This window comes from Berghia stephanieae, chromosome 15 (genome assembly GCF_034508935.2).
Source record: "Berghia stephanieae isolate SIO BIC M18660-M18661 chromosome 15, UCSD_Bste_1.3, whole genome shotgun sequence".
NCBI lineage: Eukaryota > Metazoa > Mollusca > Gastropoda > Nudibranchia > Aeolidiidae > Berghia > Berghia stephanieae.
The window spans coordinates 21,313,558-21,335,228 of NC_088374.1; the positions used below are offsets into that span (position 1 = coordinate 21,313,558).

At 38.0% G+C, this 21,671-nt stretch overlaps 1 protein-coding gene across 1 annotated transcript in view; it reads right to left on the reverse strand.

Annotated features, from left to right (window-relative positions):
• Positions 1-21,671, reverse strand: part of LOC144960474 (uncharacterized) — a 310,958-nt gene that overhangs the window by 231,421 nt on the left and 57,866 nt on the right. The window lies entirely within an intron of this gene.

A 21,671-nucleotide genomic window follows, 5' to 3' on the forward strand; every position in this document is an offset into this window, starting at 1 on the left:
TCCATCCATCCATCCATCCATCCATCCATCCATCCATCCATCCTGAAACCACCCAGGCATCAGCCGCAGTGCAGCACTGAAAAAAAAAAATGAGCTAGGGCGAAGTAACTTGCTCAAGGCCACACAGCGCAACGGCTGGTGATCGAACTCGGTACCTTTCGGGTACGAAGCAAAGACCGTACCGCTGAGCCACTGTGACCCAAACCCACCCCCGCCCCCCGCCCTAAAAGTTCGTATTTCGTGCGGCTATGCGGTCTAGTGGTATGACACTCGCTTTCGGATTGGAAGATGCATGGTTCGAGCCTCGTTCGGCGCATAGTTGAGTCCTTGGAAAAGGATTTTTATTCACATTCTCTCACCACACTCAGGTGTAAAATGAGTAGCGTTGTCTCTGTCGAAAAAAATGTATCTTCCAACATGTTAAGTGTTGCTGTTGGTCAGGACCCCTATAAAGCGCTTTGAGCACGTTAAGAGGATATTGCGCTATTATAAAAACTTAACCTTAAATCCAATCATTTCTCATATTGAAAAAAAACCCCCAAAAACCTCAAAGCTCGTATTTCTTGTCATTTTGGTTCTAAATTCCTTTTATTTGTTCTAATTCTGTCTTTGGATTTCTGTAAATTCATGTCATTTTGGTTCTAAATTCATGTCATTTTGGTTCTAAATTCATTCATTGGTTCAATTATTTTGGTTCTAAATTCATGTCATTTTGGTTCTAAATCATGTCATTTTGGTTCTAAATTCATGTCATTTTGGTTCTAAATTCTGCATTTTGTTCTAAATTCATGTCATTTGGTTCTAAATTCATGTCATTTTGGTTCTAATCATGTCATTTTGGTTCTAAATTCATGTCATTTTGGTTCTAAATTCATGTCATTTTGGTTCTAATTCATGTCATTTGGTCTAATTCATGTCATTTTGGTTCTAAATTCATGTCATTTTGGTTCTAAATTCATGTCATTTTGGTTTTAAATTCATGTCATTTTGGTTCTAAATTCACGTTTCGGGGTCCGAAATATCCCGACGTAAAACCGTCTTGTGACGATCGTTCACATATGTGGCCCATGGCCTCAAAACAGTATTAATAATAATAATAATATATAATAAAAATAATAATAATATAATAATAATAATAATAATAAATATAATAATAATAATAAATAATAATATAATGCATTATATAGCGCTTTACCCCGTTGTCACAGGCTCTAAGCGCTTTACAGTGATATAAAACAATACATATTACAGTGAGACAAGTGTGAAGGAAACGTGATACGAATTCAATTTAACAACAACAAAATATGAAAATAATATTGCAACATTATGACGTAAAAAGATAAAACTTTAAGCGAGATTTGAACGTTGTCAACGAATCCGAGCATCTCACGTGTGACGGGAGAGAGTTCCAAAAATGGGGGGCCGAAAATTGAAAAGACTGTTCACCTATTTTACGCAATGGCTTAGGTTTTACAAGGATTGATTGGTCATTGCTTGACCTAAAGTTTCTATTGGGGACATATATGTTTAGAAGGTCTTTAATATAGGAGGGACTGTTCGTGCTCAGGGATTTGTAGACAACAGTACAAATCTTATAGGGAACTCTTTTTTCAACAGGAAGCCAATGTATTACGACAGATGATTTAGGTAGTAAAAATTGCTTCGTATAGTCAAAAACTATACAACCTGGATTAATGATATATATATATATATATATATATATATATATATATATATATATATATATATATATATGTTGGGGGGGGGGGGAGGAGCAAAGTGGCCGAGTGGTTGAGGCATTGTAATGTGATCCGGAAGGCCCGGTTTCGAGCCCCCTTCAGGCGATTTCGTTTTTCTTTTCCTTGGGCAAGATTCTTAACATCCTAATTTGTTCAACATGGGTGACTCGTGTGTTGACATCTTCAGACATCCTGTTTGATGGATTTTTCTGTTTTCCTTCATGGACTGCCTAGGCGACGGCATCTAATGGTATCGTTTCGAAAGGGGCTAAGAAGATAGAGTAGAATGATATAATGTGCCGCTGTGTGATCCTATGGTAAGACACTCGTCTTCTAGACTGGAAAGACTAGGATTCGAGTCCCGCTCTGGGCCGCCTACCAGTAAGAGGAGACACTGGGTGGCCGTCGAGGAGCTGCCTCACAACAAGTGCGATTCATCATCAGTGGGGAACTTTCCACCTGTCCTACATGTACCCGTGTGGGCAAGAACCCGAAACGGCAGAGCATCTAGTTGAACGGTGTGTTGTGACGATGCTACCGGGCGGGTTCGCGTCGGTGCACGAATGCGGACCGGACTTTGCTGATTGGGTCGATCGTCATAACATAGTAGTGTGAGAACCATAAGAAGCTGCTACTCTGGGCTACGAATTTCTTAGTCCAAGGAAAAAGAATTTTTACTCACATTTTCTCATTATACTCGGGTGTAAAATGAGTACCACGGCCCTTAACAGTTTTCTCCTTGTCGGAGAAAAAACAAAAACAAACCAAACCATCATAATATAATCACCTTTCAGGCGTCATGTCTCGTCCTACACGTTAAGTGTTGCTGTCGCTAGGGATCCCTTGACAAATGCTTTTTGAGAACGTTAAGAGATCTATAAGTGCTCGTGTTTTGTTTTTTTTTTTTTTGTCTTCGTTTTTCTTTTTCTGATAATTTTTGTTTTTGTTTGATTTATATTATTTTATTTTATTTCATTTTTAAAAATAAATTGTTTTTTTTTTCTTATCCAAGACAATAGCCATAGGTTCTTAACTCACTCAATCCTAGTCCTAGAGATTTTTGCTACTTTTCAAAATTGGAAAAAATGTGTTAAAAATGAGCATGTACATAGATAGTTTTATTCAACTACCATTCACATGAAAAAACTAAAAACATTAACTTTGATACTACGCTTATAATTTGTCTCAGAAAAATGTAATAAATAGGCATGGGGTAAAAGTAACTCGGGTAAACTACGGATATAGTCGGTGTTAGAGTTGAGTGAGTTAAAGTGACAAAAAGCAATCGTGGCTGAGCGGTACGTCTTTGCTTCGTACCCGAAAGGAACCGAATTCGATCACCCGCCGCTGCGCCGTGTGGCCTTGAATAAGCAAGTCACCTCACCTTAGCTCAATTTGCGGCGCTGCACTGTGACTGACGCCTGGGCTATTCCAGTCTTCCCTTTTAATAGATCCTAGATAGAAGACAAAATTTCTCCTATGGGATGAATAAAGGGAATTTTATTTTATTTTAAATTCTCAATTGGATTCAGTAGTCTGATGTCACGCCGCCCGGCAACGGCGGCCATCTTGGTTCTAAACAGAGAAAATCATTACTTTTTATTCTTCATGCTGGCTAGAACTTTTAATATGCTTTGTGATCAGACTGTGTAAAAGTCAAAACATGATCAAATTTATGGGGTTTTTTTTCCTCTGGATACGCTTTTATGCTCGCCGGAGAAATATTTCATACGGCGTCTGCCATTGCTCCGATAGTCTAGAGCCAGTGTTACTAAGTTACCATGCGTCATTAGGAAGGAGTATTTTCTGACCACTTTAACATTAAAATAATTGTTTGACCTATTATGGACACGTTCGGAGATACAACACCATCCAAAAAATCAATGCTAGAGGAAAAAGTAGCTGGCAGAAAGTCACGAGGAAAACTAAAGGAAGGAAGTCCTGGATAGGAAATGTGGAGGCAACAACTGGCAAAAAGATAATCGACTGAATAAACCTTGAGCGTGTAGAATGGCGTTCCATGACATTCAACCTCTGTAGGGAGATGAAACTCTGGTAAGGGGCGGCTATGCGGTTCGGAGATACAACACCATCCAAAAATCAGTGCTAGAGGGAAAACTAGCTGGCAGAAAGTCACGAGGAAAACTAAAGGAAGGAAGTCCTGGATAGGAAATGTGGAGGCAACAAAATGCAAAAAGATAATCGACTGAATAAACCTTGAGCGTGTAGAATGGCGTTCCATGACATTCAACCTCTGTAGGGAGATGAAACTCTGGTAAGGGGCGGCTATGTGGTCTTGTGGTATGACACTCGCTTTCATATCGGAAGGTCCTGGAATCTGGCCGCTAACAGCTTTGTCTCTGTCCGAAAAAAATTGTAACATCGCCTAACAGGCGTCATGTCCCGTCCTAAATATTAAATGTTGCTGTTGGCCAGGGATCCCTTGTGAAGCGCTTTGAGCACATTTAGTGAGTATTGCGCTATATAAAAGCTCTTTTTTCTTTCTATTTTTGGTGACCCTTGAGCGTGAAGAATGTCGTTCCATGACATTCAACCTCTGTAGGGAGACGGAACTCCGGTAAGGGTAAGGTAATACGCTTCAACAGTCGTTACGTCACTTCCCTCGTAATGACACATGGTAACTTAGTAACTGGCTCTAAACTATCGGAACAATGGCGGACGACTTTATGAAATATTTCTCCCACGAGCGTAAAAGCGTATCCAGAGGGAAAAAACACCATAAACTTGATCATGTTTTGACTTTTACACATTCTGATCACAAGACATATGAAAAGTTCTAGCCAGCATGAAGAATAAAAAGTACCGATTTTCTTTGTTTAGATCCACGATGGCCGCCTTTGCTGGGCGACGTGACATCAGACTATTGAATCCAATTGTGTGCCATCTGGTTCATTCCGACACAATACCACTTTGGTTCCTTCCAAGATATACTACTATGGAGTTTGTCAGCAACTGAATCCCCAATTCATTTGACATTGAGGATCTTCAGGCACTGCAGACGATTGCTTCGGATCGAGAACATTTAATCAGACCTAAAACACCACCTTTGCCAACCCTCAACCTGGAGGACCAGGTGACTCAAAGATGGGGAAATCACACACCATTAGTCGCCTTTTACGCCCCGCTGGCTTGGCGTTGGGCTATTCTTGACCCTCTCAGTTGAGGGACCCCGGACACCACACGGTTAACACCCCTTTCCGTTAAACTCAAACCGTTACAGAAACGCAGACGGAGAAACCAAATCCTTTTTTTTAGCTTGTTAGCTCAGGATAGAGAAGGATGGAAACTTTGTTTGTGGCCTATACCCTGACCCAGGGTGAAAAAGGCAATGATGATGAAAACACGACCTTAATGGATGGAGGCAGCCGAGGCGCCCCTGTCACATGACAGAGATGCGAAATGCTCAAAAGTACTTTTTGATTCCTCCCAGCCGAAGAAAGACGCCAGCCAAAACCGGGGAAGAAGAAACAACGTCATTTCTTTCACTGTAAAGACCGGAAAGCAACATGGAAAAGATAATTATAAAGATATTGAGGAATAGAGGACTCAACTAGAGTGAACTCCCGGCCCATTATGCGAGAGGAGACCTCCTTACCCCCCCCCCCCCCCCCCCCACACACACCCAATGAAACATTCTTCTCAATAAAAAACAGCCAGTCTGAGGCAGATAATTAATTCTATTCAATTCAAAGGTTATTATATAGACTGTTTGACATTTCACAACACAAATCAAAGGGTGATTGCTTTCTTATTAACAACACTGACATAATCATATAAATGTCAATAAACAAAAACCAAATAAAGAAAATATTAGTCTGGGTGATGATGATGCTGATGATGCTGGTGGTGGTGATGATGATGATGATGATGCTGGTGGTGGTGATGGTGGTGATGATGATGATGATGATGATGATGATGATGATGATGATGACGACGACGACGATGACGACGACGACGACGATGATGATGATGATGATGATGATGATGATGATGATGATGATGATGATGATGATGATGGTGGTGGTGTGGTGGTGGTGATGATGATGATGATGATGATGATGATGATGATGATGATGATGATGACGACGACGATGATTATAATGATGATGATGATCATCATCATCATCACAGACTCGCTCAGACTGTCAACGGGAAAGAACTATAATATTCATATTTTTATCATGATTAATGACAATATATTCATTGCTAATCTTTTAAGCCGATTATTTTTTCGTACTACAATATAGAGGAGCCGATGGAAGAGAGATAGATAGATAGATAGATAGAGAGAGAGAGAGAGAGAGAGAGAGAGAGAGAGAGAGGAGAGAGAGGAGAGAGAGGAGAGATAGAGAGAGGAGAGGAGAGAGAAAGAGAGAGATAAGGAGAGAGAAATAAGGAGAGAGAGATAAGGAGAGAGAGATAAGGAGAGAGAGAGAGAGATAAGGAGAGAGAGATAAGCAGAGAGATAAAGGGAAAGATCATGTTTATGATCAACACGTTTATAATTTATAGTATAAAGCCATTATTTAAACACCAACTTGACATAAATAGGGTGTAGTGAACTTATAATAATATTATGCATGCATCAATTATTTGACCTTATCCATTGATCGTGCGACTATCTATGTCGTGGTCTAAGGGTATGACACTCGCTTTCGGATCGGAAGGTCCTGGGTTCAGAGCCTCGCTCGGCGCATAGTTGAGTCCTTGAAAAAAGGCTCTTTACTCACATTCTCTCGCCGTACTCGGGTCTAAAATGAGTACCTGGCCGTTAAGAGCGTTGTCTCTGTCGGAAAAAAATTGCAATATTATAGCCTAACAGGCGTCATATCCCGTTCTACGTGTTACGTGTTGCTGCTGGTCTGGGACCCCTTGTATAGCGCTTTGAGCACGTTTAGTGGATATTGCTCTCTATAAAAGTTCAAGTTTAACCCTCTCCTTACCACCCATAGGAAAATCGTCACATTCGTTACGATGTAACTGACAGTTTTCTCATTCTGATTTCTCTTGTACACTACAAAATTTTAAGAAATGCTTTGATTACAGCTATAAATACTAAACACTTTGTTGTAGACATCATTTAACTGAACAACATTCTGTATAGAATGCACTTGTTAACCCTCTCCTTACTAACCATAGGAAAATCGTCACATTCGTTACGATGCAAAAGACAATTTTTCTCATTCTGATTTCTATTGTACATCACAAAATTTAAAGCCAAGCTTTGATTACCTTACCTTACCCGGGTTCCATCTCTTTCCAGAGGTCGGATGTCATGGCCTTCCATCCTTCACGGTCCATTGCAGCCTCGTTACAGTCTGCCATGCGCCGTTCTGTAGCTTCCTTGATGCCATCTGTCCAGGATTTCCTTTGTCTTCCTCTGCCTCTCTTTCTTTCAATTCTTCCCTCCATTATCCTTTTTTCGAGACTATCATGTCTTCGCATATGTCCAAAATATGACAGCTTTTTGTGCTTCACAGTCAAAAGTAGTTCTTTTTGTTTTTGGCCCATTAGGTCGAGGACTTCGATGTTTGTTTTTCTTGCTGTCCAAGGTATTTTCAGCATTCTCCTGTACTTCCACATTTCAAAAGCTTCAATACGTTGTTCTGTCTGTGTGGTTAGTGTCCACGTTTCACAACCATAAAAGAAAATGGACCACATATAGCATTTGGTGCATCTCATTCGTGTTCTGATGGAGATATTTGTGTTGGTGAGGATTGGCTTTAGTTTCATGAACGCATTTTTGGCCAGCATTATTCGTCTCCTGATCTCTTTGTCAGACTTTGCATCGGATGTTACCAACTGCCCCAAGTACGTGACTACTCAAAGGCATTTGATTCTGTTAGTCATCAGAAACTTATCCAGGACCTTGTGACAATAGGTGTGGAAGAGAATGATGTGGCTCTAATCGCCAATCTGTACTGGCAGCAAAAGGCTCAGATAAAAGTGCAGGCAGATACAACAGATGCAATTGAAATCAAGAAATGAGTGCGCCAGGGATGTGTTATGTCTCCTTGCTTGTTTAATTTATACACAGAGTCTATTTTTCGACAAGTAGAAACAGTACAAGGGTTGAAGGTTGGTGGCCACAACATCAACAATTTACGTTACGCTGACGATACTGTCCTGTTGGCGGAAAGTAAGGAAGACCTACAGAAGCTACTTTCAAAAGTGAACGAAGAGAGTAAAGAAAAGGGGCTGTTCATGAATGCGAAGAAGACAAAAACAATGGTGATAACAAAAAAGAAAGAGCCCATAGACATAGATATAGAAATAGAAGAGTGTCCAGTGGAACAAGTAAAGGAGTTCACGTACTTGGGGCAGTTGATAAGCTTTGATTACAGCTATAAATACTAAACACTGTGGAGCAGCGTGGCTCAGTGGTATGGTCTTTGCTTCCTACCCAAAAGGTACCGAGTTCAATCACCCGCCGCTGCGTTGTGTGGCCTTGAGCAAGTCACCTCGCCCTAGCTCACTTTGCGGCGCTGCTCTGCGGCTGACGCCTGGGTTATTCCAGTCTTCCCTTGTAATAGACCCTAAAGACAAATTTCCCCTTGGGGATGATAAAGGGAATTTTAATTATTTTTTATTTATTTCTGATTGTAGAGCTCACTTGCTACTTTTTTGTTTGAGTAAGAAAAGTCTATTCTTGTGTTGGGTGGGAGTGAATTTTCGGGGGGAATTCTAAAAATTGCCGGTAAGGAGAGAGTTAAAGCTCAAGTTTTTAACTATAGAGGGAATGAGATTAGCGGAAGAGTAGCGTCCCTTGATTGGACGTCACCCATAGTTTGTGACGTCTTCGGCGGAAAAGTTATTAGAGAGAGTTATTTATAGAGACGCATGCGCACAACCAACATGACGTTCTCTCTCTAATAACTTTTCCGCCGGTGACGTCACAGACAATGGGTGACGTCCAATCAAGGGACGCTACTCTTCCGCTAATCTCATTCCCTATATTTATATCTACACATAGTATATCTACTGAGTATTTAAGCAGTTAATTTGAAAGACACGTGGTTCAAAATTTGGTCAGAAAACCCGTCTTCCAAATATCAATCGATAGAAATGACCCTTATTTTGGCAAAAACTCTCAAACCTGGGACCTCTCAAGGTCTATATCATCGTCATCGTCAACGTCGTCGTCGTCATCATTATCATCATCATCACCAACATCATCTTCATCTATTTATCTATCTATCTATCTTATTTATCTATCTATCTATCTATCTATCTATCTATCTATCTATCTATCTATCTATCAATCAATCAATCTATCTATCTTATCTATCTATCAATCAATCAATCTGTCTATCTTATCTATCTATCAATCTATCTATCTATCTAGTTATTTACCGATTTTACTACCCTCTATATTCATCTATTTCCCTTTCCCATTCTACATACTCTCCCCCCCCCCCCCTCTCTCTCTCTCTCTCTCGATCTCTCTCTCTCTCTCTCTCTCTCTCCCGCTCTCTAAGACTCCATGATCACACAAAATATCCCAACTTCCAAGAGCACTCTATCATGACAGGGTATAGTTAGAAGTGATTGATTTGTAAAATAAATGAACGGCCAAAGACCTTGGTTTCTAGCGGGTTAGTTAGTGCAAGAAGGGGATTGTGTATATTCCCCTAGTTTAGGCTAGCCATGAGAATACTAGTACGACATCTTATTAACATTGTTAAGTTTGTACTCTTTGGTTTCTAGCGGGTTAGTTAGTGCAAGAAAGGGATTGTGTATATTCCCCTAGTTTAGGCTAGCCATAAGAATACTAGTACGACATCTTATTTACATTGTTAAGTTTGTACTCTTAGGTTTCTAGCGGGTTAGTGCAAGAAGGGGATTGTGTATATTCCCCTAGTTTAGGCTAGTCACGAGAACACTAGTACGACATCTTATTTACATTGTTAAGTTTGTACTCTTTGGTTTCTAGCGGGTTAGTTAGTGCATGAAGGTGATTGTGTATATTCCCCTAGTTTTGGCTAGCCACGAGAACACTAGTACGACATCTTGTTAACATTGTTAAGTTTGTACTTTTTGGTTTCTAGCGACGTGCGCTTATTTTCAGGTCTGATAACCCAAATCATTATGGGCTCATTGTGAGGCAGCGTGGCTCAGTGCTACGGTCTTTGCTTCCTACCCGAAAGGTACCGAGTTCAATCACCCGCCGCTGCGTTGTGTGGCCTTGAGCAAGTCACATAGCCCTAGCTCACTTTGCGGCGCTGCTCTGCGGCTGATGCCTGGGTTATTCCAGTCTTCCCTTGGAATAGACCCTAAAGACAAATTTCCCCTTGGGGATGAATAAAGGGAATTTCATTTTTTTTATTTTATAAAATACTCTCAAGCCAACGCTAAATATTGCCCATTACAACAAAGTGAAATTGAATGTAAGCTTCAATTTAATATACGAATACAAATAAAATCGACGTTTCGGATTTCCCCTTTATCAACAAAACAGGATGAATGAAACACTACAGATGAATGAGATAATGTGGTAGTGGCGTAGTTAAGATGAATAAACAAAACATTGGTTGGCAGGAAATAGTATGCTCCTTTGTAAGGAAGCACGTTTCACTTTATTATTTATTTCTTCGAGCTTCGAGCAGTAACATTTACATTACAACAAAGTCAAATCAAGCACATTATAGTTACGTTCAGTTACCTGACCTGTAACATTGTTGATGCTGACAAAATTGACGGGCACGAAATAGTTATGCTCCTTTGGAAGTAAGCACGAATTAAAATAGAACAATAGCACAATAATTCGTGCTTCCTTACATAGGAGCATACTATTTCCTGCCCATTAATGTTTTGTTTATTCATCTTAACAACGCCACTACCACATTATCTCATTCATCTGTAGTGTTTCATTCATCCTGTTTTGTTGATAAAGGGTTAACCCTAAACGTCCATTTTATCTGTTTTCGTATATTAAATTGAAGCTTACAATCAATCTCACATTGTTATTTATTTCTTCGAGTTTCGAGCAGCAACATTTACATTATCGGTTTTTAACAGAAATCGGTAACTCCTTGACCTCGAGGAAATACCTTTGCAGACTCGGTCTTTCAGCTCTCGGGTCAATAAAATTACCGATATCGTTTAAAACTCGTATAAAATAATCTTTTGACCAAGGGCTCGTTGGGAAGACTGGTTAAGTTTAAGTTTTGAAGGGTTTTACGGCGCTTGCAACACATTTAGGTTATATCAGCGCCAGTAAACAGGAAGAAAATGGGATGTAAAAAGTTCTAGAATTACAATTAAAGCAGCCAAGAGAAAGTAAGACAAAGGGGAACTGGGAACAAATAGGGATCAGATGTAGATTCCAAGATTCCATCAATGTACTTAGTTTGAGATCACCTATAAGTCTCATCCGGAAACAAGCACAAAATCCAACAAAGAGGAATGCACTCAAATGCTTACATTATACACTAAAAATATAATAATACATAATAGAGAGATGATTTACAAGGAAAAAAATATAATCTCCCAAATCAATAACTATGCATTTGACTGTTTCCCTCCCAGCTAAGACTCCAACCAGGGCCAGGACACAACCAAGTAACCTCATTCCAAGACAAAGACAGAAAGCATGTTGGAAAACAGATATAAGAGGATAGAAGACACAGTATGGACCTCCCTGCCCGCTATGGGAGGTCAGGAACCCCACCCAGATATAAGAGGATAGAAGACACAGTATGGACCTCCCTGCCCGCTATGGGAGGTCAGGAACCCCACCCAGATATAAGAGGATAGAAGACACAGTATGGACCCCCCTGTCCGCTATGGGAGGTCAGGAACCCCACCCAGGGGAAGACTGGTGCAATCGATCTGGAGTAAATATGGATATCACATGACGGGCAGAAATAGATAGTAATAGCTGTAGTTTGTTCACTCGTTTATCACTATTGTTGGGTGAGCGAGGGTTTGTGTAGGTGTAGCCTTTCCTCTCGGGTGTAAATGAATAACATGAAAAGAAGTGAGTATGTTAGTATTTATAGATAGTATGCGCTTGGCTAAGAAGCTCATAACATTGCCATCCGGAAGTATAACGGACCAACACACACAACTGTGTGTATCCATGAACGTTTATAGTTGGGTTAATACAGTTCAGTGAGCATTACTCATAAACGCGGATGGCAAAAAACCAATAACAAAGACCTGAGTGACGTCATCTTCGAACTATCTATAAATCGATGGGTGTGTGCATGGATGGGTGGATGGATGACTGAATGGATGGGTGGATGGATGGATGGATGGATGGGTGGTTGGATGGGTGGATGGATTGACGGATGGATTGATGGATGGACGCCATCTTTGTTCTATCTATGGATAGTATGCGCTTGGCTAAGAAGCTCACAACATTGCCATCCGGAATTATAAACGAACCAACACACAAAACTGTGTGTAACCTTGAACGTATATATAGTCTGGTTAATACAGTTTAGTGAGAATTACTCATAAACATGGATTGCAAAAATCAATAACAAAGCCCTGAGTGACGTCAACTTCGTTCTATCTATAGATGTTATTTGTTTTTTGCCATCCGCGTCTTTGAGTAATTCTCACTAAACTCTATTAACCTGACTATAAGCAACCATGGTTACACAAATATTTGTGTGTTGGTCCGTTATACTTCTGGATGGCAATGTTGTGAGCTCCTTATCCAAGCGCATACTATCTATTCAGAAGACGTGATTGCTTTTGCAAAGTCAAACTGCCCCCCCCCCCCCCCCCCACCCTCTCTTTCTCCACAAAAAAAAAAAAAATCAAAATAAAATCCCATATCTGGTCGTCGTCATGTGTTCAATCCATAGCAGGGTTGCTAATTTGGCAGATTTTCTGCCAAAGGTCCTTTTTTGGCAGAATTTGAAGTCGTCTTGTATTTTTAAAAAACGGTTTGGCAGTTTGGCAGATTTTATTTTCCACGTTTTCCATGGCAATTTTTATGTATTAGTGCTTTTTTAAAATTGGGAAATGAAAAAAAAAATTATGACATCGGCCTTTCGAATTTTTTGTTTAACAAAACTGATGAGTTTTCAAAGGGGGTAGTACTATAAATAGTACGGTTTGGCAGATTTTTGTGGTATCTGGCAGATTTTTTAATCCAGTTGGCAGAATGCCTGAAAATAATCTGACAAACCTGCTCCATAGGTACCTTTAGTGCATTCTTTTCCCATCTGGATTGGGTGGCCTCTCAGTTTTTGAGAGCTAATCACAATATTTTAACACAGTTATAATAATATGTAAGAATTGCACTATAACACAGTAAGTCCAATGACAATGCCATTCACTTTGAATTTGCACGTGTCAAAATGTGTAAAATAAAAAAAAAAACAAACAAAAAAAAACAAACAAACAAACAAACAAACAAAAAAAAAAAAAAAAAAAAAAAATATATATATATATATATATATATATATATATATATATATATATATATATATATATATATATATATATATATATATATATATATATATATATATATATATAATAGTGTTCGGAGACTGAAAGGCTAGTCGGCATGTATTGAAGACAGCTATGGATCACTTCGATATATATACACAGACATGATAAAATCGGTTGCAATAACATTATTCTATCAAGTGAGAGAAGAGAGGAAGATAAGCAACTAAACATAACATAACAACATAATAGACAATAATTATCTATTTATTTATATAGCGCCGTCCACTTCCAACTGATAAAATGCCAAGCTGAATGAGTGGGTTAATTGATAGGCTTAATGAATGTAATATAGGGAATGAGATTAGCGGAAGAGTAGCGTCCCTTGATTGGACGTCACCTTACAGAGAGAACGTCAACATGGTTTTGCGCATGCGTCTCTCTCTCGTCCTCGGTGTCTCATGCCGCTTTCACCGGAAGCGAGGACGAGAGACGCATGCGCACAACCAAAATGACGTTCTCTCTCTAATAACTTTTCCGCCGGTGACGTCCAATCAAGGGACGCTACTCTTCTGCTAATCTCATTCATTTAGCCTTTAACGAGTTCAGACTGGAAAGGATAATATCTACATATTTATATTGTGTTACGAATGATAAGTTCGTATCTGATGGATCTGAGTGGGTGAATGGATGAATGGATGAATGGGTGGGATCATGAGTGGATGGGTGGGTGGATGAGTGGATGGATGAGTGGATGAATGAATGGGTGGGAGCATGGATGGATGGATGAGTGGATGGATGGATGAATGGATGGATGGATGGGAGCATGAGTGGAAGGGTGGGTGGATGAGTGGGTGGATGAATGGATGGATGTATGAATGAATGGATAGATGGATGGATGGATGGATGGATGGATGGATGAGTGGATGGGTGGGTGGATGAGTAGGTGGATGAGTGGATGGATGTATGGATGAATGGATGGATGGGTGGGTGCATGGATGGATGGATTGGCGGATGAATGAATGGATGGATGGATGGATGGATGGATGGATGAATGGGTGGGTGCATGGGCGGGTGCATGGGTGGGTGGATGAATGGATGGATGAATGGATGTATGGATGAATGGATGGATGTATGGACGAATGGATGGATGGCTAGATGGACGGGTGGATGGATGGCTAGATGGACGGGTGAATGGATGGATTGATTGATTGATGGGCGGATAGATGGGTTGATGGGTGGAAGAACGATGGATAACAGGTAAAGGAATGGATGAAGGAAGGAATGAATAAATGGATGAATGGATGGATGGATGGATGGATGAAAGGGTTGATTGGTAAAGGAATGGATGGGTGGATAGACGGACGTTACGATAGACCAATGAATGGACTAATGGTGGATAATCTTAACTATTTAAGAATTATAAGGTTTTTAATTTAAATTGAAGTCATGAAGATACAAAAGACTGAAAAAGAGGTTCTGGAAAAAAAAACACCCCCCCCCCCCACTCCCCCCACCCACCCCGCCAATCTAAAAATAAATAAATAATGAAATGGACTCACCCAAGGTATTTCAAATCCCCTTGATCGACGGGAGGCGGGAAGGTAGAGTCCATTGTAGATGAAGACATAGGGGTGCAAGGAGATGGAGCAGACGGGGAGGCGGGAGTTGACATTTTTATTGCTGGTGTCTCAACTCGGGTCGTCAGGCAGTGGTAAAGGTTACTACTACTATTAATAGAACAGGCTGGCTTTAGGAGTTTTGCGTCTTTGGAAGGAAACAGCAAGCGAACTGATAGGGAATAATAGACGTAATAAAATAAAAAAATGAATAAATAAAATTACATAAATGAATTTTTTTTAATATATATATATATATTTGGGTGAATGAATCCATGAATAAATGAATGAATAAATACATAAATATAATATAGATAACTAAATAAATATGTAAATAAATTTGTGATTTATCTCCATATGTCAAGTCAGACCTGTAACAGTCATGATGAGATCAGGCTGGTTTTATAACTGTAACTCATTCAACCCTAACATCGACTATATCCGTAGTATACCCGGGGTTACTTTTACCCCATGCCTATTTAATACATTTTTTCTGAGACAAAATTATAGGCGTAGTATCAAAGTTAGTGTTTTTAGTTTTTACATGTTAATGGTAGTTGTTGGATAAAACCATCTATGCACATGCTTATTTTTAATACATTTTTTTCCAATTTTGAAAAGTCGCAAAATCTCTAGTATTGAGTGAGTTAAGTCTTTGGGGAAAAGCAGCATAATTAAAAAAAGAAAAAGATAAGACTCGGAGCCACTCATTCTCATAACCGGCAGAAATTCTCGATTATTGAATGTATGTATGGAGGGTGGCAGAATCAGTCTTTCTGTCAATCTTTATTTATTTTTTCCTCTGTGAAAAAAGCTCTGTGTTTTATTGTAAAGTGCCTTGGGGGCATGGAATCAACTACTAGTGTGACCCTTCGTCTCAAAACGGTATTATGTCGGGATGATTCAGACCCCAAAGAGTGAATTTAGAGATAGAATGATGAGAAATTGGACTTTAGAAGATTTTGCAATGCAAGAAATAGTCTTTATACTCCACCATAAAGTACAGAAATTATACCCAAGTTGGATATTTGTGGCTATGAATTCAATTTCCCTTACCGAGTGGATCCCGACAAAATACCGCTTCGATACGGTGGGTCACAATGATTTACTTGTTACAATGAATGACAAAATCAGTCGGATGGTGAAAAGGTTTGAACTGAGATATAGGGAATGCGATTAGCGGAAGAGTAGCGTCCCTTGATTGGACGTCACCTTACAGAGAAAACGTCAAAATGGTTTTGCACATGAGTCTCTCTCGTCCTCGCTTTCGGTGAAGTGTCTCATGCCGCACAACCAACATGACGTTCTCTCTCTAATAACTTTTCCGCTCGAGACTTCCAATCAAGGAACGCTACTCGTCGGCTAATCTCATTCCCTATTGCCAAGTTTAGTTAGAAGGTCAATTGTTATCAAAAATGATCAAATCAACCCTTTTTGTACATCTTCGGGAAAAATCAAAGCTTAATTTCATTACATCTAATTACTTTTTACAGCTAGTCGAGTTGAAAAAGTATGAAATTTGAGAAAAGTTACTGGATACCTTCCTCATACATCTGACCATAACTTCAGGAAAAATAACCCGATTTACTTCAAATAAAGGTATAAATGCTCTGGTTAGCATATCCCTTCAGAAAATGAAAAAATGCAAATCCAAAAGTTTCATTTTCCGACTGATTATGCCCTGCACTGACACAATTATTATTATTATTATTATTATTATTATTATTATTATTATTATTATTATTATATTATTATTATTATTATTATTATTATTATTTATTATTATATTATATATTATTATTATTATTATTATTATTATTATTATTATTATTATTATTATTATATTATTATTTATTATTATTATTAATATTATTATTATTATTATTATTATTATTATATTATTATTATTATTATTATTATTATTATTATTATTATTATATTATTATTATTATTATTATTATTATTATTATTATTATTATTATTATTATTATTATTATTATTATTATTATTATTATTTTATTATTATTATTATTATTATTATTATTTATTATTATTATTATTATTATTATTATATATTATTATTATTATTATTATTATTATTATTATTATTATTATTATTATTATTATTATATTATTATTATTATTATTATTATTATATTATTATTATTATTATTATTATCATAGAACAATGGGAATGCAATGCAGAGTAAAGTAGTCTTTCAGAGCCATTAGGCCTACGGAGCAGGAGTTTACCCCGGTTTCCACAGCGCAAAACGGACAACAGCAATTTCTTGCAACCCTTTGAATAGGATGCTAGTCTATTGCAAAGTACTTTCCATTAAATCAAACAGACCCATCTACTCGAAATCACTGATGGATGGACAGAGGATGGGGGAAAGGGGGGGGGGGGGGGAGGGGCAAAAAAAAAGATCTCTCTTCATCCGGGATCTATCTCAGTCCATTTCCTTGTGAATCCCCCTGGGTTATAAAAGGGTAAACATACATATGGTAAATAGGGTAAACATACATATGGTAAATAGGGTAAACATACATATGGTAAATAGGGTAAACATACATATGGTAAATAGGGTAAACATACATATGGTAAATAGGGTAAACATACATATGGTAAATAGGGTAAACATACATATGGTAAATAGGGTAAACATACATATGGTAAATAAGGGTAAACATACATATGGTAAACAGGGTAAACATACATATGGTAAATAGGGTAAACATACATAGGGTAATCAGTGGCCCAGTGGTCAAGGCATTGCACTGTAACACGGAACGACCCGGGTTCGAGCCCCGCTTCAGGCACTTTCATTTTTTCCTTGAGCAAGATTATTAACCCCCAATTTGCTCACTTGGACAACGTGGGTGATTCCTGTTGACATCAGACATCTTGTTTGATGAGTTATCTATATTCCTTCGTGGAATGCCTAGGCGACGATATCTTATGATGTCTCGCGGAAAGGGCATAATACATATATCTCTATGATTTCTTGGCATTATCATCTTACTTGTGAGCTTGGGAGTAGAGACGCCTTGTGCTGACACTAGAAGCGACGTGAATAGTTCTCCTTTGCAGTGAAAATATCAAAGATCTGACTCCAGTTCTTGTTGTAGTTCTTTGGGATGGGAGTCTTCTAATCATGCCAGCTGATGGTGTTGTTGGATGGATGTTGCTAGTTGTAGTACTGCGTTTATCTGTAGATAGGATGATGATGATGATGATGATGATGATGATGGTGATGGTGATGATGATGATGATGATGCTGATGATGATGATGATGATGGTGATGGTGATGATGTTGATGATGATGATGATGATGATGGTGATGATGATGATTATTATTATTATTATTATAATTATTATTACTATAATTATTATGATATATTATTATTATTATTATTATTATTTTATTATTATTATTATTATTATTATTATTATTATTATTATTATTATTATATTAATAATAATAATAATAATATTATTATTATTATTATGATGATGATGATGATGATGATGATGATGATGATGATGGTGATGATGATGATGATGATGATGATGATGATGATGATGATGATGATGATGATAATGATGACACACTTCACGCATCACACAAACATAATATACACAAACACACACTAAAGTATAACACACTCAATACTGCGATCAGAGATGTCCTTTGCCAAAAATGTTTTTTTTTAAAAGCCTGGATTTTTTTTTTTCGCGTAAAGACCATATTATGAAAATATTTCACGCAAATCTTCTCTTAAATCAGAAAAAAGGATAAATATTCATCTACCCCCCCCCCTATCCCCCTTCCATTTAACTGTTACCTTTAAACAACTAATAATTTCATCTTTATAAAAGAAACAAACCAAAAAAAAAAAGAACAAATATGTTTTTACCCCCCCCCCCCCCCGCCCCCCCAAAAAAATACAAAACAAAACAAACAGAACAAAAACAATTTCTAGTCTCCAGCATCCAGCATAGAAAAAAACTGACAGCCAAAAGATTTAAAACAGATAGTTTTCCAGCTTTAACCTGATAAAAGGACATCCCTGCGCAATTCTTTGCTCAAATGCTGAAAGCTTTCAAATTAATTTGTACACTTTTAAAGGGTGTGTCTTTTCATGAGATTTGAAACAGTTATAATCATGTATCTTACATCATTGAGAAAAAAAGTTTGACAGATTGAGGAGTGGGAACGAGGGTGGGGTGGGGGGGGGGGGGTGTGTGTGTACATCTTAATATCTCTATATTTGAAGTAAACATTCCCTGGCTAAAATGAGAAGAAAACACAAATATGCTTAGTTGGAATGAGGCCGTATGACCAAGTAACTGGCATTGCAAGTATGTTTGAACTCAACTGAAGATATTTTTAAACGCCATTTTTAAAAGATATACTAGGACAAAGAGCCATCCCAATCAAAGACAACTAACAAAACCCAAGAAATAGCGTTGCTATCGGCTACCCCACTTCCCAGTGTGGATGCACACGTTCAGTCCTCTTCTAGTCTAAGGGAAATAACTGATATAATCATTGTCTAGATTCTTCTAATATGTTGGTTAAGTCCCTTTCATGCTGATTGACATGCTCTTCCTCATTCCACCTGTTGATCAGCTTTCGTCTCCTGAAGAAGGCCAAGGGCCGAAACGTTGTTTGTTTTGTGTTGTTCCCTTACATATGAGTCACATTTACTCACTTTATCTTTCTCTCCATTTAATTGGCTCATTTAGATATCTCTAATTTTTAGCTTTTGTAACCGGTGTCTAATCAAAATATCACAAGTCCTTTTTCCACAGTACAATAAGGCTATGGGATTCCTTCCTTAACATAATTCTGACGATTAGGAGAAATTTACTAGTCAATTAGAAAATAGTTCTGTCACAGGAGTACATAATAATTTTATTGTGTCTTAATCCTTCGATATTTGAAGTAAACATTTCCTGGTTAAAATGACAAGAAAACACAAATATGTTTTGTTGGAATGAGGCAGCATAACCGACTAAGTAGCATTAGAGTATTTTGGAATTCAAGCTGAAGATATTTTTAAACGCCATTTTAAAAAGATATACTAGGACAAACAGCCATCTCAATCAAAGACCACTAACAAAACCCAAGAAATGAGCCCCTGCTATCGGCTACCCTGCCTCCCAGTGTGGATGCACACATTCAGTCCTCTTACAGTCTACGGGAAATAACTGATATAATCATTATCTAGTTTCTTCTAATATGTTGGTTAAGTCCCTTTCATACTGATCACCAGACTATTCCTCTATCCATCTATTGATCAGCTTTTGTGTAACCCGTGTCTAATCTTAATATTTTTCCCAGTACAATAAGCGTATGGCTTCCCTTCCCCACCATAATTCTGACAATTATGAGAAAGTTACTAATTAATTAAAAAATATTTCTCTCACATAATAATATATCTTTATTGTCCCCCAAAAAGTGGCAATTTGTCATTTGGTTACACATCTATAACAATACAATATTGACATAGACACACTCACACAAGATGCACACTAGTAACATAGTAGTTATCGTAAAAAAAAAAAAAAATTAATTTAAAAAAAACAAAACGGCATCAACAACATTACCATCAACAACAACACCATCCTCATCATCGTCATCATCATCATCATCATCATCATCATCGTCATCATCATCATTATCATGTTTACTACACAGTGTGGGAACAGTGCCTGTTCATATGACATCACCACAAAAGAAGTCTAATTAATGGATGGAACTCTCAAGGGTCCATCAACCCTTCTCGTCAGCTATCTGTGTGAGGTCAGTGGACGGTAACTGATATCGGGCAATGTCGTGTCCAATGGGGGCAATAGTCTTCAACAGTCGTAATGTCACTTCTTTCCTAATGACGCATGGTAACTTAGTAACACTGGCTCTAAACTATCAGAACAATGGCGGACGCCCGCATGAAATATTTCTCTGGCGAGCATAAAGGGTATCCAGAGGAAAAAAAACACATAAATTTGATCATGTTTTGACTTTTACACATTCTGATCACAAGGCATATGAAAAGTTCTAGCCAGCATGAAAAATAAAAAGTAATGATTTTCTTTGTTTAGAACCAAGATGGCCACCATTGCCGGGCGCATGACATCAGACTATTGAATCATATTATGGATATGGATATACAATCTACTAGTATGTTGGAACAGCTGGGGAAACAATAACGGTCTCTTTCATGTTATTATTTTCATTTGAAAAATCAGTTGTTTATCTAAACATCAGTCCAAAGTCATCATCAGTATTGCATGGAATTAAATTAAAATCAAAACTAGATGTGTGCATCTGTGTCCTTGTGCGGTATTATCATGTTGGCACTTGATAGTTTAAAAAAAATTCATTCTTAGTTTTATTAAATGGCGTTCGAGCATTCTTTACGATCAAAACAATGACAATACACATTGGAGATTGAAAGCTTAACTAGTATACCCTTTGTAAAGAGGAGAAAGACACATTTTAAAGTTGTTGGGATGTGTCTTCTCTCATGCACTGATCTGCGCATCACACTGCTATGTATTCAGGGGTCTCCCAACGCCCCATTTTCCCCCATCTTGAAAATCCCTGAATAATGACACCCCTGGATAACGACATAATTTTCCCAGAAGATGTCGTTATCCAGGGGTTGCATTGTACATAAATGAGTGGATATGATTCGATGAAAGTTTTAAGGAATGACATAAATGCTATGTATCTAGTAGTATATTTATTCATCACATATGATTCAAACCTGTCCACATCTCATGCTTAATCTATCATAAATCAGTCATCATTTTCGAAAATCGGGACCAATGTTCATATATTATATATATATGTGTGTGTGTGTGTGTGTG